The sequence below is a fragment of the Bactrocera tryoni genome, chromosome 3 (assembly GCF_016617805.1).
Source record: "Bactrocera tryoni isolate S06 chromosome 3, CSIRO_BtryS06_freeze2, whole genome shotgun sequence".
Lineage (NCBI taxonomy): Eukaryota > Metazoa > Arthropoda > Insecta > Diptera > Tephritidae > Bactrocera > Bactrocera tryoni.
In genome coordinates this window covers 80,796,896-80,817,002 of record NC_052501.1, presented here as the reverse complement: position 1 = coordinate 80,817,002, position 20,107 = coordinate 80,796,896, and the positions used below count along the sequence as shown (strand labels likewise).

The window sequence follows — 20,107 nt, the reverse complement described above, 5'->3', positions numbered from 1 at the left end:
ATGTCCAACCCCTGTGCTACATTACACCACCATGTAAAATATTTGACATCTGTTGACACAACGAAATGACCGGTACTACGACCATTACACAACACTCTAACAACAACAAAAACCTATTGACAACAGCATATTCTCACATGTAGAAGCATGCAAACGAAATTGACAAAGCAAACAGACGTGACCACCACAAAACAACCAACCGCAACACAGATGCACATATGTAGGACCACACTACACAGCCTCCAAAACTGTGAAATTGCTCATAGACAAACAACTGGCACATTGCTTAATTAGTAGTAGACATTCGTTGAGCCGATCGACATTACTTAGATGACCGCTACACCGTAGTGCAACTACACTACAGCAACTATTACGGTTGCATACATACTATATATGTGCAAGTGTGTGTTGAGGTCACATTGTGTGTGTCAGGGGGCATGTCCTCACCGTGTGCTTACAATATTGTCTGCTGGTGCAAATGCACTGCTGTGTACCCACATTTCATCAGTTGGTGGCTTTGACGTGTTACAAATTTGAATTTACGAGCAAATGCCTGTGTGTTAACGGTGCTTTGCCGCCGCCTCTATTAAAGTCCTTGTAGGGCAAATAGACCATCGATTTGCCGTTTTTCATGCGTTTAATGAATTTTTAATGAAAAAATGCAGCCGCTGTGCCTTTAATGATTTCATAGTAATACATGTGAGCTTGTGTGTGTGAGTGTGTGCTGCAGTTTGTATTGCTATTCTGTTACGTCTGAGTGCATTTCGTTGTAATGTCACGCCAGTGTACATTTTGCACATATTTTGTACGAATTTTAGCGCATTCCACATCTACTTTTACTCCTGTTGAATTGCCAGTGTTGTGCTTCGTTTATTTATAGCTGAAGCATTCAAAATTCATGACATCCTTATGTCACAGTGTTTACAGTTTTTTTGACCTTGTACACAGTGGTTATGATAAATCTGTTGTGAGTGACATGATGAGCTGCATAAACTTTGAATTTTTTCGATTGACATACATATCCACTTAATAGTCAAAAGAATGTTTTTTTATGATTTTTTTTTTAATAGTCACTTTATTTAATAAATAAATAAAAATAATGGGCATTTACCGAATTTAGTGTAATTTAATCATCGATGTTTAATTTTTAAATATTTTCGATTCTCTTGATTCTGAAGCCGATTACCAGAGGAACCTCTGAAAAAGTTGTCTGTCGGTGACGGGGATTTTTCTGTTTAAAATTATCTCAAATCCAAAAATCGAAATATTTTATTACTATGGAAGAATCAGGTAATGATTTAAGGACCAGTCAAAAAACTTTTTTTTTCAATCGGTTTTTGGGAAAAAATTTACACTTTAGATTGGCTTAAAGAGCACAATTATTATCAAAAATCGTATGCCTTCGATCATTATTTAACAAATATAAGAATAACATCGTGTAAAAATTTGAGTCAAGCCTGTTGTTAAAGTCACCAAGCATAGAAGACATCTTTGGTTACATTGTCCTTCTTTTCCTTTGGGGCATGGACTCAAATCAGTGATATGTTGAAGAGCTTCGCTTTGGTGAGAATTGTGGCTAGACGTTCATCCACCGGGGTGAATGCCAGGCCTCGATGACGGGGTCTCTCGCTCACTACGAATCCCACCCCGAATTTGCGCTCCTTTATATGGCCACTGTAGTAAATGTCACAAGGACCTACTCGTCTCAGTCCTTGTCCCGTCTCTTGCACTTCTTAGACGGCGGTGATGTCAGTCTTTACTCTTACGAGGACATCAGCCGGCTGGGCAGTGGCACCTTTCCAATTAAGGGACCGAACATTCCATGTCCATCAAAAGAGGGGTCTCTCGTACAAGGCTGTTGTTTGCTTTTCATTGGGGATGTTTTTTTACGTGACGGGTCCCAAACCCTGTACACAATCGTGGGGAGAGATGGTTTGCCTTCTCACTTAAGCTCGCCTTCAAATGGATGTTTTTTGAACAGAGGATACTTGGTCTAAGACCGAAAGTCGTGAGCTGCTGGAGCAATATGTAAAATATTCGTTTCTGATGGCCCCCAAGTGAATGTCACTCAGAGAACATTCCTCACTTGCGTGAACTTCTAAGTTAAGTTAAATTATATTATTAATCGAAATATTCGCTTTACAACCATTCATTGTTTGGCGCTTAGGAGATTTTGTAGACCAATGTCACCTATGGTTTCTTATCATCATGATCTCCGCATAATTACTCCTCGGAAAATCCGGTCGAGAATCATTATATTGAATATATAAGTGCTAAGAGAAGCTAGAAACTGATTTCACAACCCTTTACATATTAGTCGGTTCTTCATAACCCGAAGTGTTCCGAAATTTCAACTTGAATCCCTGATCTGATGGACCGCAGCAGGGAATCGTTGGAGCCAATACAAAAGCTCTAAGAACCACTTAAATGGCTGCGCTTGAAAGGTCACTCGACCTGCTACAAAGCTCGGTAGAGAAATCAGTTGCAAGGTTGCCGGCGCTAAATGAATTTTACGCAATAAGCTTCGGACATAGCATAGGTAGTGGGATGGTGGATAAAATAAGCCACATACTCTCAAGCGTTTTCTGGAAGAGAGAGTTTCAATTCACGTTAAAAAGAGTGGATGGCGCTTTTAATACATACATATATACAATGATGGATCAAAACTGGCTGATGGAGTTGGCGCCGGGATGTATTGCGCGGCGCTAGATCTCAGTTGACCCGTCGAGCTGCCAGAATGCTGCAGTATCTTGCAAGCAGCATTCCTTGCGGCCAGATTCTGAGTTAACTAACAACGCAGGAAACGTCATAAAGAATATCAATGTATGCGTCGATAGCCAAACGATTAATAAAGCAATAATTTCGCATCGCATTGCGTCAGAGAATGTCCTTAGAAGCAGGAAGGCAGTAGATAGTGTAGTTGCCGGAAAACTGCCTATGTCCTGAGTTTCAGGCCACAAGAGCATTCCGGGAACGAAATAGCTGATAAGATTGCCGATGAGATTGCCAAAGGAGCCATCAGCTCGACCTGATCTCGTTCAATACCAGTTCAAGAGAGACACAAATCGTTAAAAATGATACACAACGAAATTTCCGAAAGCGCTGATAGACGAATCAGAGTGAGATGGAAGGCATTACGGTCATGCAGAACCGCCAAGATCATATGCAAGGGTGCATAAGGAGAAAACACAAGCTTTATACTCACACGGTCTCGAAAAGACTGTAGAACGGTCATACCTTCACTTTTTTATATCATGCGATATTTGTATATTCTGTATATAAATTTGAAATGGCATGCTATGAGACAGCACACAGTCGTTTACAAAAATGAATTACCAACGGAGAGTGTCTACTCAGAAGAGAGAATAGTTGTAAAAGCATATTTTAGTATTTAGTACTACAAGTTAGCGTGCTCACTCAGTCACTTAGCAAGTAGTACTCTGCATAAATAAGTAAAATTAATCTCTCTGCGGCATACTTCTGCATGTGCTTCTATAGAATTATTTGAGTGCCTCTTTTTGAAGGTGCTGAGCGCGCAGATTGTTACAAATAATAAATAAAGAAGAAAATTGAAAAATATGCTAAAGAGTGGACAACACAAGAGCGCCAAAAACAACAAATGAACAAAACAAATTCAATTAAATCGCATGTGTGGGTCCAAATACATAAGTGGGTAAATGGTGGGATTGTGGAAGGTCGCTTTGTTGACGCAATTGAAGCAAATAAAACAAACGAGTGACACACTGGGAATACACTGGCAGCTAAGGTTGAGCGCATAGTGGAGCGATTGGACAAAAAATTATGTCAATAAAAGGAAAATTTGAGGAAGGAAGGGATTACAATATAAAGAATATATAGACCGCGTGCAGTTCCACATATTTGCTCACATATTCTCTTGATTTTTGAACCTTGAACAGGGTACATTACGTTTGCCACGAAATTTTGGAAGAAAGAAGCGACAGAGACCCCATAAAATATGTATGTAAATGGTCAGCGTGACGACCTGAGTCAGTTTAGCCATGACTGGCTATTTGTATAGAGGCAAATTAGTCCCATGGTTTTAGAGATCTCGATCTGAAATTTCGCACACTTTCCTTTCCTTCCCAAAAGTGTGCTCATTTGTCGCAATCGGTACAATACGACCAATGTAGCATATAGCTGCCTTACAAACTGGCCGATCAAATTCATACATTTGTACGGAAAACTATTTTATTTGACGAGATATCTTCACGAAATTTGGCACAGATTATTGTCCGAGGCAATGCTACAATCTTCACATATATTATGCAGATCGGAGTTTTATAGCATATAGCTGTCATACAAACTGAACGATCGGAATCAAGTGCTTGTATGGAAAACTTTTTCAATTGTCGAAATATCTTTACGAAATTTGCCAAGGATTATTGTCTAAGTCCATAATACAATCCCCGAAGAAATGATTCGGATCGGACACTATAGCATATAGTCGCCATACAAACTAGCTGATCAAACTCAAGCCTTTGTATGAAAAAATTTTTTACATAACAAGATATCTTCACAAAATTTGGCAAGGGCTTTTGTCTAAGCCAAATACAAATACTGGAGAGAAATGGTTCAGATCGGATCACTATAGCATATAGCTGCCATACAAATTGACCGATCAAAGCCACGATCTTATGTGGAAACTTTTTCATTTATGTAGGTTAATATGGCTTCTCTTCTTCTTGTTTCATTTATTACATTTCTTGCACTCCACTATGTACCCAGCCTAGGGTCAGTTGCCATGGCAGCGCGCTGGCTTACATTACCGCGCTATTTCGTGAATGCTTTCGATTGTTTGCTTGGACCGAGCGTTGAATTAAAGCGATGCCGCGCACTTTTACGCCGGACAAAAAAACTTTTTGATAAAAACCAAAAAAAAAAACAAATTTCTGTACCCCTGGCTGTGTGTCGACAAAAAGCGCAACATTGCGGCATATCTATCTGCACACAGTGGGGATCAGTGACAGCTTAAATTGTTGATGGCTGCGAAAGCTTTTTATACCACCTCGTTGAGCGGCGTCTTCCTGCTTGCCATTTACTCATATTTGTTTTAACACTTACACATATATTTACATACATATTTACACACACATACATGTACATACTTACACTCATACATGTACATATTTGACACTAACCCATCATTATTGGCGCACTGGAACCCACCAGCTTATTTACCCTTTGTTGATTTTGTTGGTAATGCCATTTACGCCGTTGTGATTTCCCTGTAATCTCGCTGCAACCACTACCCTCACGCTTCCCGACAAGCCATTTATGGCGTTTTTAATTTATTTTTTAATTATTTAACGACTTATAGCGCCGAAGTCTCCGTTTACATGTTTCAATGTCTGCTGTCGCCAGTTATTTTTAATTATTAGTAATGCCCCCTTGATCGGCGGCGTGTTGACAGTTTACACACATGCGTACTCATTACCCCTGAGCGCTGCTGGCTCTTCTCATATGCACTTATCTCATTAAGCGCGGCAATTTTTCGGGTTATCATGTGTCAATTTAACGCAATGCAGTCATGATGAGCAACAATGATGTATTACAACGCTGTTTTATTGACAATATACGGAGCATACAGTAAAACCCGCTTCAGTATCGAGCGTGCTTGACCACTTTTGGGCTTAGTACTCGCATTAAATAGATTTAAGTGGGCCCTTTTAAGTACACAATCCCCATAGCGGGACTTAAGCGAGCCCTTTTAAGTACACAATTCACATAGAAGGACTTAAGCGGGCCCTTTTAAGTACACAATTCACATTGAAGGACTTAGGTGGGCCCTTCTAAGTACACAATCCACATATCGGGATTTAAGCGGGCCCCTCTAAGTACGTAACGCATAGCAGAACTTAAGCTGGCTTTTTTAAGTACCCAACCCGCCTAAATACCTCAAAAAGCTGGAATTTTTCGTGAGTTACCTAAGCGGGTTTTACTGTTTGTAACTATGTACATACATACATACATCTGTAGCTGTAAGTGCACGAATAAAAATTATCTTTAATGCAAATTGCTTAATTAAAAAGCATTGTGGTTCAGCGATGTGAAAATTAAAGTGAGCCTTTTATACTCGGCACTTTGTGATTGAATGGCGATTTGTAATCGGCGATACTTTTTTAGTCACGTTCAACCATTTGCTGATATGCGGTTCAAAAAAGCTTAACTTAATCTCTTAGTGAGACAATTTCGTTGTAATTGGTTTGCTGTAGGGCATTATCAGTGAATTGTTGTCGAGTCAGTCAAACTAAATTGATTCGAAGTTCTTGGAAATTAAAATTACAGAGCTAAATTTAGTCTGAAATCATAATTTTGTTGTGTTTTATATAACACTTGAGTTTTCTGTCTAATTAATAATGCCTGATTTTCTTCTCCTTCTTTTTTTTGCAGGTAAGAGCCATAAAAATGCAGCTTCTGAATTGTGTGGTGGGTATATTTGACTTTATAAACATATATTATTATACAAAAAACATGAAAAAATTTAACTTCGGTGGCACCGAAGCTATAATACCCTTCACAAGTACAAAACACTCCTTACAAGAATTTGATTTCGATCGGGCAATTTCTATGGCAGCTGTATCCTATAGTGCTCCGATCTGAACAATTTCTTAAGAGGTTACACTGTTGTCTTAGGCAATAACCCTTGCCAAATTTCGTAAAGACTCCTCGTCACATGAAAAACTTTCCAAACAAGCACTTTATTCGGATCGCATAGTTTATATGGCAGTCATAACCTATAGTGCTCCAATATCGGCGGCTCCGACAAATGAGCAGTTTCTTGGCGCGAAAATGTCGTGTGCAATACAATTTCAGATCGAGATCTCAAAAACTGAGGGACTTTACAGCGTATATACAGACTGACTGACGGGCAAATAGACCAACAGACGAGCAGACAGACATCAAAGTCAAAGACTCAGCTCGCCAAGCTGATCAGTTATATATAGTTCATATTTATAGGATCACCGATAAATTATTTAAGTTTAACAAATTTCGTGCCAAATTTAACAGGGTATAATATAAATATTCGAGTTGGTGTCAGGTCCGAACTAGAAGATTTGCGCGTAAGGACCTCACAACGAAGCTCTTGGGACTTTAGCGAACTTCTAACTATATATGTACATATGTGGCCTGGCGTTGACCTGGTGCAACAAAATTTCTCTTCAATGTGCTGACCGATTCTGGACGATTGCTTCGCAGATGGTCTATTTGGTAACAATGCAAATCCGAACTAAGAATTTGGTTGTACTGGTTCAGCTCCTAGTAGACGATTTCTCCAGCCAATCCTATCAAACACCCAGCAAAACCTTGCTGACTGTTAAACCCATCAAACACACAGCAAAGCGTTCTTGACTGTTAATCCTAGCCGTATTCGACTCTCACCGTTTTCACTTGTTAGTAATGGAGGGATTTCGTAGCGATTCAGCGGTGTTTCGTAGATGGGAACTCGGTGCATCATATTTAATTGTGCTACATTTGTGGTAACCATACTTTTTAGTTTGGAAACGCGGGCCATGCGGTTTTTTTGTAATAACTTGTTTGGCAACCATACAATCATACTTTCGAGCTTCTTTATTTAACCAGCCTTACTCAAATGTTTCCAAACGTTTTTTGAGTGATGTTAAGTTCTTGGACAGTTAAAGTAATGCTTACAGGAACTGAATCCAGTAAAGAGAAATTGCATGCGAATGAATCTATTTCTCGTTTTATTTTCTTTTTTTAATCAAAATCGAAGTGCTACTCAATAATTATCACCAATCAATCATTTGACGTCAAATTGGTTTAAATTGGTTAAATATATCAGCATTTAACGAAATTTTTATGTTTCCCAGCTAAATAAAAAATATATTAAACTCTTGACACATTAACCTCAAAAAATATTATAATGCTTGATGTTTGTCTAAACTTAGCAAAGACAACAACCAGCACTTAACAAAATTATCGCATGCTATAAAAAAGAAGCAATTTACACTAGCTAGTCACACACTAGTTTCGCACTCTCTCTTTCTCTCTCATCACTCGTAGAAATTTAGTATGCGTCGTGAGCGAAAATCTAGCTAAACTAGAGCTAAAGTCTAACTGCCGCCAGCGCGAGCGCCACGTGCAAACACTGAAAGCAATAAAAGAGAGCAAGCTTGCGAGCGCCCACTAAAGTTTTCGAAGAGATTGCTTACGGTTAACCAGCTAAAACACAATACAAAAATGTTTTTTTTTAAGCGCTTTCGATCCCCAAATAGCCGGTTTAGCGCCACAACGCGAGCGAGTGACTGGCTAGCGTGAGTTAGTTAGCTGCGTGCCGTGAACGTGTGGAGTGTTACTTGACGTTGCCGTGTGACTAATATAGAGGCGCGACGCGGTCTCACTAGTGAAACGAAAAAGCACGCGTGGCAAAGTGTCTTAAGCACATTTGCTGTGCTAAATTTAAAGTGTTTTCTGGTAAATAATACATACACATGTGTTTTGTTTACATTTTTGCAAAATAAAGTGCTTTGAAGTGATCTTGAAATGCGAGTAGTCAGCTGAGAGTACATAAAATATTCGACGGCAAACGGTGAAAAGTAAATGCCGAAATAGCAAGCGAGTGACAGTCGCTTAATTAATGCAAATTTCATTTTGCTAGCGCCAAATTGAGTACTCAATTGAGTTTTATTGGCGCATAGTGTTCAAAAGCAATAAATAAATTCGTTGATTAAATCGTGAAAATATGCAGAAGCCTGCCAAAGTGGGCGCTGGGTGCAGTGTAGTGAAGCGGTGTGTCGTAAAAATTATAACGAAATCTTACTAAATTACATGGTGTATGCGAGCCAGGTACTCGATAGCCGCCAAAGCTACCTGTCCGGTGATTCACAATTCGCGAAAAGTTGGCTTTAAAATTGCCACTTTAATTTGCGGTGTTTCGCGTGTGTGACTTTTGCGAATTCTCAGAAGCAGGTATCTCAAGCGTAAAACTTGAAAAGAAATAAGACACAGCAGTGATGAGCTACAGATGCCACAAAGGCTGCGCTGCAGCTGAGCACATAATGCCATTCAAACATCGAAGTAGCAGTTTATGGAAATTGAAAAAAAGCAAATAAAAAGAAAATAAACAAATATGCTTTTGTTAGGCAAATTTAGCTTACGAACTGGCGTTAAAATGTGCCGAACAAGTGTCTTTGTGCTGTGGCTGACGTAGAGCGGCAGCGCACGATCACTGACTGCATGGCGTCGTGCATACGTCACGTCAGTCGACTTATAGTTGCTTACCTACATAAGTAACTGCTTTTGTTTGTTATGCTTTACTCGATTTACGACTTCTCATTTATTTATTTCTTACTCACCTTTTCGTCGCTGTTTTTCTTATAGTGCAATCGGCTTAAACCGGTCTTGTAACGTTTAGTAAATGTTTTTTCGACTTGATTACGTCACGTCGTGCTAGTTGACTGCAGTTATGTAGTAATTGTTTTAAAATAAATATAAATATTTGCTGAAATATTGAAATATTCGTTTGAAAAAGCTGTCTCTCACTAGCACTTAGCAACAAAACGGTAGCTTGCTGTCTGTCGTTCATTGCCTTTCGGTGTTTCTTACCTTTCTCTACCGCTTTTTCTAACTACTTTTTTGGAAAACTACTTCGGCAATTATAGCAAACTATTAGTGCCATTCAAGCGGCAATTTCATGCAATCATTATGCGTATTCGTTGAGTTTATTGAATAAAATCCAGTTCGTTGAACTTGTGGAACACTACTTAATAGCAAATGCTTTGTCCATTGAATTGTAAATATTCTTACTACTTTTACTTCTTTAGTTTAGGTACTCAAATTCTTAATAATTTAAGTTAATTGTTGTTGTTATTTTTATGAAAGTATTACAATTGAGTAAATCTGTATCTGCAAATAGTACTCGTATATCTCCGCTAATGAAGTTATCATTAATACTTAATTAGTTTGAGATATTCAAGTCTAAAGTTGCCAACACAGATACTCGATAGCGTATGCCACATTGTGACTATAAAAAATAAAAAAAAAAATAAAAATATATATATAAAAAGAATCTCGAAAGACACGCTTCATTGCTCTCATCAATTGGAGTGCAAAAGCTAATAATATTGTCATAGAGACTACTGGCACAATAGAAATATAGAAACTCTCAATGACGAGCAATAATGTATAAATCAAGCAGAATTGAAAAAAAAATAGCTTCAAGTACCTAAAATGTGCACCAACGGTTTTTTTGAAGCCACCATTGATCGAAAAGTAGGTGCTTACCGTTATACGTATTTAATTATGTTGATAATAGCTCGCTGAAAAGAGAGACTGAGCGCTATATGCACTAGAGCGCCGGCGTATTCTTGAATGTGTAATAAATATTCTATAAATGAGTGAGCGGAAACCGGTGTTTGGTATGCAAATTAAGTAGTCGTTAGTTGCCTTTTCGGGTTTCCAAGCGCGCTTACAGAATTTAAATTTTTAATTAAACGAAGTTTTGGATTGATTCAACATCGTAAATGAATATTTTTGATCAGAAATTCATAACTCAATGATGTTATAATTATGCAAATGCTGTTTACATATAATTTTAAGCTGTTGAGTGAATATTTAAACTGTTCCCACTTGTTTCGAGTTAAAGACGCTTTGATTCACAGCAACAAACCATATGAAAACATGCTATTCAAACGATTATTTAGCTGTGAATCCATAAACAACTTTCAAAAGTAAAAAATAAAGCCTTTATGTAGTCTCGAAAATAAGTGAACATTCGTAATATTCAAGGTTTTATTCATATACATACATATGTATGTACATATACTATATATTTATTTTTATGAATTCATAAATCTTTATAATTACATTTGTGTATTTTTATAAATTTATTTTATCTACAATGTTTCAAATAACGCTTGAAAGCATAAAAATAAATTTAAAAAACTGTTCTCGTTTAAAAGAACTGTTCACACATTTTGTAAAAAAATTCCATCCAATCCGAGCGTGTGTTAGAAGCACATAAAAATAAATTGTAAATCTGTTCTCAGTGTTGGAAAACTGTTCCCACTGCTCATTTCATTTATTTTTAATAGCTATTAGGAATTCAAACATTACCATAAATAAGAATTATGTAAGAAACCAATTTCTGAGCAAATTGACTGTGACATAAATAAGAAATAAGAAACCAATTTCTGAGCCAACTGACTGTTTTAATATTGATCTCAATTAAAACACGAAACTAGTTTCAGAAAAATTAAATTTCGAAATTGAAACAAATAGTATGTATTGGTCTCTCGTTTTTTGCAAAACAGTCCACGCAACATACATATGTATGTACATTCGGTGTTTGAAACACAAAAAAGTAAATTGTAAATTTATTCCCAATTTTTTTGAACTGTTCTCACTGCTTATTCAGGAATTCTAACACTATCATTAATAACAAAGCTATTTTTTAGCAAAATGATTTTTAATGTAAAGTATGCAAACTAATTAAAGAACTGTCCTCACAATTGCTCTTCTTAGAAAATTGACTGGTTTATTGTTGTTTAAAGCATTTTGACAATTTTTTTTATTGTAAAACAGTCTATGCTATTCGAACGTATGCTTGAAACACGAAAAAGTAAATTGTAAATCTGTTCCCAATCTTTCAAAACTGTTCCCAATATTTTCATTCATTTCATTTCACTTTTAATAACTGTAAAGAATTCACCATCATAATCAAGAAAGCAATTTCTTAGCAAATTAGCTGCTTAAATGTTGAGTTTAATTATAGTATGCAAACTAATTTTAAAAAGTGTTCTCGATTTTGAAACGCGCTTATGTTTGTAACTCGAAAAAATAAATTTTTAATCTGTTCCCATTGTGTGAAAACTGTTCCCACTTAGTATTCAATGTATTTGTTCATAGCTATTCCAACACTATCAAAAACAAGTTATCAATTTCTTAGCTATTTCAACGTTTTAACAACAAATTCTTGATTTTTAATAACTTAATTTCGTTAAACAGCTGCATAAGAACCATATCTAAATTGTTTTTGTAGAATCAGCGATTGTAAAATTATTCGGCGACATTGAATGGACTACACTAGCATAGCGCTAACATTTTATTGTGTTGCCACCAACGCGTTGTTTAAAAATTCTAAAATGTTTATTTTGTTTTTGTTTTCATTTCTGCTCTAATTTTAGTGAATAAGAGCGTGTATAAAATTTATTTGTAATTTATGCGCCCCAATGTTTTTATTTACTAAATCTATAGTTATTTCCCTCATAGTATTTATATACATATGTATGTATGTATGTATTCGACACTGTCTGGCATTTCTAGTTTTGTGACTTTCAAAAGCGAATTTCATTCGACAGTCGTTGACGTCACATTTCGGCGAAAATCGTATTTTTTCAAGTAATTTACTAGCACTGTGTTGGCAATTTCCACATGTGTGGCTGCGGAAAGTAATAAAGTGTTTACAATGTACATAAATAAAACGTGGGTCGCGTCGCAAGCAATTTCCGAACTTATCGTCGCCTTCAAATTACAGCATGGCGGTAATAAGATTTTTAATTATTTTGGAAAATTAACTTCTTTAATGTGTTTGGCAGATTTTTTTATTTTTTATTGCCTTTTTTTATACCCTCAGTAGGTTATAATAAGTTTGTCTCGAAGTTTGTAATACTTAGAAGAAAGCGGAGACCTTATACAGTATCTGAGGAGCTGAGTCGTTTAGTCATGTACGTCTGTCTATAAATACACGAGCTGGTCTCTAATTGAGATGTCGATCTGAAATTTTGCACATTTCCTTTTCTACCTATAAAATTGCTTATTTGTCGAAATCACTATGGAACCATTATATCGTATAGCTGCCATACAAATTGAACAATAAAAATCAACCATTGTATGGAAAACATTTTTATTTGAGAAGCTATCTTCACGAAATTTGGCAGGAGTTATTATCCAAGAGAAAGCTACAATCTCACAATAAATTGTTCAGATCGGTTCACTATAGCATATAGCTGCCATACAAACATAACGATCAATTTCATATTCCTGTATGGAAAGCTTTGTTGTTTAACGAGATTTCTTCACGAAATTTCGCATGGATTATTGTCCAAAGCAACGCTACAATCTTCCAACGAATTGTTCAGATCGAACCACTATAGCATATAGCTGCCATACAAACTGACCGACAAAATTTATATCCTTATGTGGAAAGCTTTATGGTTTTACGAGATATCTTCACGAAATTTGACATTGATTATTTTCCGAGGCAACGCTACAATCTTGGAAGAAATTGTTCAGATCGGATCTATATAGCATATAGCTGCTATACAAACTGAGCGATCAAATTCATATTCTTATATGGAAAGCTTTATGGTTTTACGAGATATCTTCACGAAATTTGACATTGATTATTTTCCAAGGCAACGCTACAATCTTGGAAGAAATTGTTCAGATCGGTCCACTATAGCATATAGCTGCCATACAAACTGAGCGATCAAATTCATATTCTTATATGGAAAGCTTTGTTGTTTGATCAGATATCTACACGAAATTTGGCATGCATAATTGTCCAAAGCAAGGCTACAATCTCCCAACAAATTGTTTAGATCGGACAATTATAACATATATGTATGTATGTAGCTGCCATACAAACTCAACGTTCAAAATCAAGCTAAAGTTCTTTTGATACCTCTGTATGGTATTATATTTTTTATTTTTGCTTTTTTTTACTATCTCATGCTTTCGCTTATTGAAAAACAGCCAAATGTGTATTCGTCATCGTTTGTAAAAATTATCTATCGCACCGACTTATTTGTTATCACAACATTACACCTTTACTCATCCATTATATTTAGCATTGACAGTAAACAAACAACAAATCTCAAGAATTTCCAAGTCATAAGCGTTTAATTAGCAAAGTCTCACATCGATCGTGCTCGCCCATGTACTGTCAATATTGGCAGCGTGTCGTGTAAATCGTGCACAATCTAAATAACAGCACTAAAATAGTCTGTTGTTGTCATCGATTGGCTTTTGTTGTTATTGTCAGCATTATCAGTTTCATTGCCTTACACTTGTTTTCTTGAAATTGTCTCGCGTAGTTGCTTTTGTGCCACTTGAATTTCGCCCTTTGGTTGTTGTCTGTGCTTTGGACGGGCGTTGCTTGATCGCTCATTCGGGGGCTCTGTGCAATTGTTCCCAACTAAAACCAAAAACAAAAAACTGCTTTGGATCGCTGGCAAAATTCTCAGCCTCGCAGGCGGGCGTTGATTCCCATGTTGCCACATGCTGTGTTGTATGTGGTAGGGATATCAACCGCAGCGTCATGGTTGAATATTTTTGGTATTGTTGTTGTTGCTGTACTGTTTTGTTGTTGTAGCAAAAAACATACATACATATATGCATGATGTGCGTTTTTGGCGCTTCCCCAATGGAGCAAGCTGCATATTGTTTCACTTGCAGCATTGCTGTAAAACATTACAAATATATATATATGTATATATGTATATCTACATATATATATATGTGTATATGCATGTTGTACATTTTCTTCTTGTTTTCGGCTGCCATTGCATCTTTTGGCTGTATGCAAGTCGCAACATTTATTTATATATTGCTCTGCCTTTTACTACCGCATTCGTACATATGTGGTATATGTAAATACTTACATAGTATATACATAATATTACAACAATAAAAATACATTGTGTCTGTTGCAGTCTGTGCGTCATTGTTTTATTATAGCATATTCATTTCACATTGTTTAATTGTTCCCATTGCATTTTGTTTGCTCATTATTATGTTGTTTCGCGCGCTCGTAAAAGCGGAATTTAACAATAATTGTTTAAGTGTCGGGGAAAAAGTTGTCATGTGCAAATATTATTTTGGTATTTATTATCCTAGGCCGTCTCGCCTTCTCGCCAAACTATAATTAACATATGCATGTGGCTATTTTTATTTATTTTATTTTTTGTTTATGTGAAACTATTTTATTTGAACTATTTTAAGTCATGTGATTTTTGATTTATGAAAAATTAAAAAAAGAAAAATAAATAAAATAAAATTAGTAGCTTGTTACTATAATAAATAACCCCTTGGGAATTTCAAAAAATTGAGTTTTTGCATATAAAGAATGATCCATTTCGAGGTTTCCCACTTTTTCAAAGAAAAAACACAAAAACTTCAAATTCAATGGAGAATGTCTATTATCATTCGAAAGAACATTCTTTCGTATTTATTTTTTGAAGATTGTCTCTTTCAAATGTTGACCACGGTTACACCTCAGATGGTACATCCGTTGAGTCCAACTTTCGATGACTCGTTCCAGCATTTCGACTGATAACTGGCGAATGACAGATGTGATGTTTTACTTCAAGGCCTGATTCGAAGCGGGATTATCCGCATAGACTTTAGACTTTACAGATTCACAGAAGAAAAACTCTAACGGTGTGATATCACATGATCGTGATGCCCAATCGACCGGCCCAAAACGTGAAATTATCTGCTCACCGAAGTCTTTTCTCAATAAATCCATTGATTGTTGCGATGTGTCACACACAGTGGCACCGTCTTGTTGAAACCATATGTTGCCGAAAGCGCGAGATTCAATTTCAGACATCAAATAGTCGGCTATCATGGCGCGATAATGGTCGTCATTGACGATTACGTTCTCACCGGCATCATTTTTGAAGAAAGATAGAGCAAAGATTCCACTGGCACACTAACCACACCAAACAGTTGTTGTTTTTAGGTGAAATGGCAGCTCTTGAATCTCTTCAGGTTGCTTTTCGTTCCAAATGCAGCAATTTTGCTTGTTGACATAGCCATTGAGTCAGGAATGGGCCTCATCGCTGAACAAAATTTTACTTGAAAACGTCCGATCTTCTTTTTTCGGAACTTTTTAAGAGCCCATAGAGCGAAGCGAAGTCGCTTGAGAAGGTTGAGCGGCTTCAGTTCTTGCACAAACTGTAAGCTTTCAATTAGATCTCGACGTTAGAAGCGCCAAATCGTTCCATACGTCAGTCAAAGTTGCTGCGAACGGCGCCGAATCGACTCTCAACGGTCTTCGTGTACACTATCAGCTACGGCTGCTATATTTTCTTCAGTGAGTTCTGTACGTGGTCTACCAGATTGTTTAATAAGTTTTGTTGTTTGATAAGAAAAAACACAATTTTATGATTCAAAATTCACTCTATTAATCAGTATAATCTCCTTGAACATTAATACACTTGCTTCAACGAACCACCAATCTGTGGACCCCGTCCCTGAAATGAGAATCCGGAAGGTCTGCAAAATACGCTTCAACAGCCGTTATGACCTCTTCATTTGATGAAAAACGCTGGTCATGCATACATTTTTTGAGTTGTGGAAACAAATTGAAGTCCCTGGGGGCCTAATCTGGTGAATACGGTGCATGCTCCAACAATTCGAACTTCAATTCATGGATTTTAGCCATTGTCAAAATGCTCTTGTGACACGGTGAATTGTCCTGATGAAAAAGGATTTTTTTCTTCTGCAAAACAGGTCTTTTTTCATGAATTTTTTCCTTCAACTGGTCCAAAATGTTGCAAAAATATTCAGAATTAATTGTTTTACCAGTTTGCAAGTAATCCACAAACGAAATTCCTTTCGCATCCCAAAAAACTGATGCCATAACCTTGTTGGTCGATTTCCGGACACGAACTCGTTTCGAAGCCGAACAACCAGGTTCACACCCCTCTTTAGCCTCTTGTTTTGATTCAGGATCATGGTGATAGACCCAAGTCTCATCCATAGTGATGAATCGACGTACAAAATTCACTTTATCTTTTTTAAAACGCTCCAAAGATTGCTGATAAAGTCGCATTCGAATGGTTTTGTTTCATTGTATGTACCATTCCACTGTACATACTGTACATGCTTTTATATGGTAGTATAATTATATTTCGTGAGTATGCAGGAGATTTCATTTGCACCAAAAATGGCTGATAGCGATCCCTACCCCATCCTATACACTATCTTAGAGACATCTCTAAATATTACATTTCCTTTCATTTCTACAGCTTGTTTAGACTATCTTAGGTTCGGCTGAAACCGATCGTAAATTGCTTACTGTTGTTATTACCTTCCTCTTATCGCTGTTATCGCTGTTTTTCTCTCTTTTTTCTGTCTATGCTCAACTATTTTCTTGACCTTAAATCTACACGTTCTAAATTTCATTGGAATTCGTGACTAATTACAAATTTAAGATTTAACTGTATGACTCAGACCATGGGGCCTATTCTGTAACTCGATTCGAAAATCAATTTACTCGAATTCGGATTTTTTACATTCTGTAACTCGATTTTCGGATTTTCAAGCCAATTTTCGAATAAATATTCGTTAGCTTTTGAGTTGTAGAAAGCAAAAACGAATATTGTAGGTATTTTTTCTGGCACAGGGTGGTACAACTTTCGCATAATGATAAAGTAGATCCGAATTTCGAATAGAATACATTTTCGAATCGAGTTACAGAATAGGCCCCCAGGGCAACTAAAATTTTGTATAAGTATGAACTCATTTTAAGGCAAGTAGAATATTTAAGGTGAGAAAAGCTTTCTTAAAATAAATAAATCAACTTAAAACGACGTTTTTACTTTTGAGTTTTAAAAACTCTTTTTTCAGGCAAAGGAACTGTGCTCTATATTTTTTTATATTTATATGAAATTATTTCCTCTAACAACTGGCTTCATACATTTTTTTTAAGAATTTGATGACTGACAACCCACAGAATATTCGATATTAAGTATATTTTATTGGTTGGCTGGCACAATAGCGCCAAGATCGCGGTGCAATCCTCGTCTATCTATATTTTATTGGTATTAAATACTTATGGCAATAAATATAAATAACGATGCACTTCGTAGAACCATAAAAATCTACTTTAAACACTCAGAAAATCGAAAATTAATTTTTTCAAATTTTTATTTCATTTCGCCGAAATTTTTTTTTATTAGTTTTCTGTCACACACAAAATTCACACACTGTTTATAGCCACAAATAATATATGAGACACAGTAAACGGCTTATATATAAATTATTGGCAACTCGTTAATGACGTCTTAAATTGCATTGGTCAATTGCCAATTGAACTAAATGAAAAAAGTTTGCACTCGCCTCACTGCGGCTCGTTAGCTTGCCCGATACTAACGCAAATAACCAACACAGGTATAAATCTACTTCGACGATTATTTGCCGCTTTTATTGCCATTTTCTTGCTACTCTTTCTACTGTATGTTGCTGTCCTTTTCTTGCGATTTGCAAATTGCATTTTGTGATTTATTTTGTTTTTGTATTGATTCGGCTTTTTGGCCTTTCCGCAGTATATCAAACGTTTCACCTTCAATTATAATGTCACACGATTGTGGCAAAGATTTACGTCATTGCCATGACAAAATTCTCAAGAAAGTGCTTTGCTAAATTTATATTCTAAAGCAAAATTAGCTTAGAGGCGCATAAACGGTGGCATGTACGTTATATGTAAGTATATATTCTTGCATATACATATGTATATATTTCTGTATATTTCAATTTGCTTGCCTCTTGCTTCTTATATTGCACTACCCCAGGTAAAAATAACATAATTGGTAGAAACTTGAAATGGTGAGAAGGAAGGTGAAGGTGATTTTTTGATGCTCAATTTGATGAAAAGTTGATAAGCTGAAGATTGACAGTTCAAAGCTGACAGCTCACCGGTGATTTTCGTGTGACTCAGAGTAAATATGTATGTATTTTTGTAAGCAGATATTCTAAGCTTACTGGATGCTAGTGTAGAGATTTTAGTAAAAAAAAAAAACAAAATAAATATTTCGCCACCTAAAATGTAAAACAACGTATCATCAAAAAAAAAATGAAAATTGTTGTCAGATATAATAACCAATGTAATAACCAATATATAACCATTTTATAACCACAACTCAAGTTATAATTATCAGTGTGATAACCAATATATAACCACTTTATAACCAAAACACAAATTTTATTTCATTATATCGTTTTTCCTTCGCCTGTAATCTGATGAAAAGTGATGTTACGTTATTTTGCATTTTAGGTGAAGATTTGTAGTCTTTATTTTGCCCAAAAAATTAAACACCAAGCTTGTTTGCTTAATAATATTGCCATTAATTGATTGCTGATAGTGTGAACTCCTACTTATTTGCATTAGCTTACCGTTAACGAAAACGAATTTGTCGATTAAAATGCCATTAGCAAGGCTAGAAACGAAATAAGTAGTAATACATATGTGAAGCGAACGCCAGGTAAACAGACGACGCGCTGATATTGTCTAATGTTGAACCAAAAAAATGTCAACACTTAAATTTTGATATTATTTAGACTTTTGGCTGCTTTGGTTGAAAAGGGGGCTCGTTAGCGCCAGACCGCAGCGGCCGCACTGAGGTCATCATTAGGCTCATTGTGCTTGCGGGTGGTAAAAACTTGATTCTTTTCCACCACAGCTGATTTTTACCAATAAAAAAAATCAAAAATAGGAAAAATAATAAATTATAGATTATATTAAACAATAACAGTCTAATATGCATAAAATTGGATCTAAAATACAATTTTTTGTAATAATTCTTACCTGGCGCCACCCAGCGGTCTTCTTCACTTCTTCACTGAAATGCTGTGCCTTAACAAACTCAAATGCTACAAACTAGGCCAAATAGTGAGACAAAAATTTCTCACTACGGTTTGTTTGCTTATGACTTAGTCTCAGCACTATGCTTTATTTAGCATGCTGAGTCATAAGTTACTTATCAATTAGCATACTGTTAAGTGTCCCCAATCGGTACAATGAGTACCTATGTTTACTTACATTTCCGCATTTATTCCCAAATGCCTGTCTATTGCTTGTGAAAAACATGACAAATATTGTTATGATAGTAAAATACAAAAAAAAACTCTTTGTTAATCAGCAAGCTTCCAAGGCTCAACGCTGGCATTATCATCAATCAAAATGGCATTACTTATTTATGTGGTTTTTAATGGTGAGCAAAAGCAATTAATCGATTTGTAAATCGATTATTCGTCGTAAACTGTACTTTTTTAAGACACTTTATGAATTATCTGCCTGTGAAGACACTTTCAATCATCCTTGCTCTGATCTACAACTGCA

At 36.2% G+C, this 20,107-nt stretch overlaps 1 protein-coding gene across 7 annotated transcripts in view; it reads left to right on the top strand.

Moving 5' to 3' along the window:
- Positions 1-20,107, top strand: part of LOC120771821 (probable phospholipid-transporting ATPase IA) — a 132,537-nt gene that overhangs the window by 47,067 nt on the left and 65,363 nt on the right. The window contains exon 1 of one of the 7 annotated variants that reach the window (XM_040100045.1): positions 8,331-8,454. The exons of the other annotated variants lie outside the window; for them this stretch is intronic. The gene's annotated coding sequence lies outside the window, so the exon portion shown is untranslated. Of the gene's footprint in view, positions 1-8,330; positions 8,455-20,107 lie in introns of those variants that run through there. 7 annotated transcript variants of the gene reach the window in all.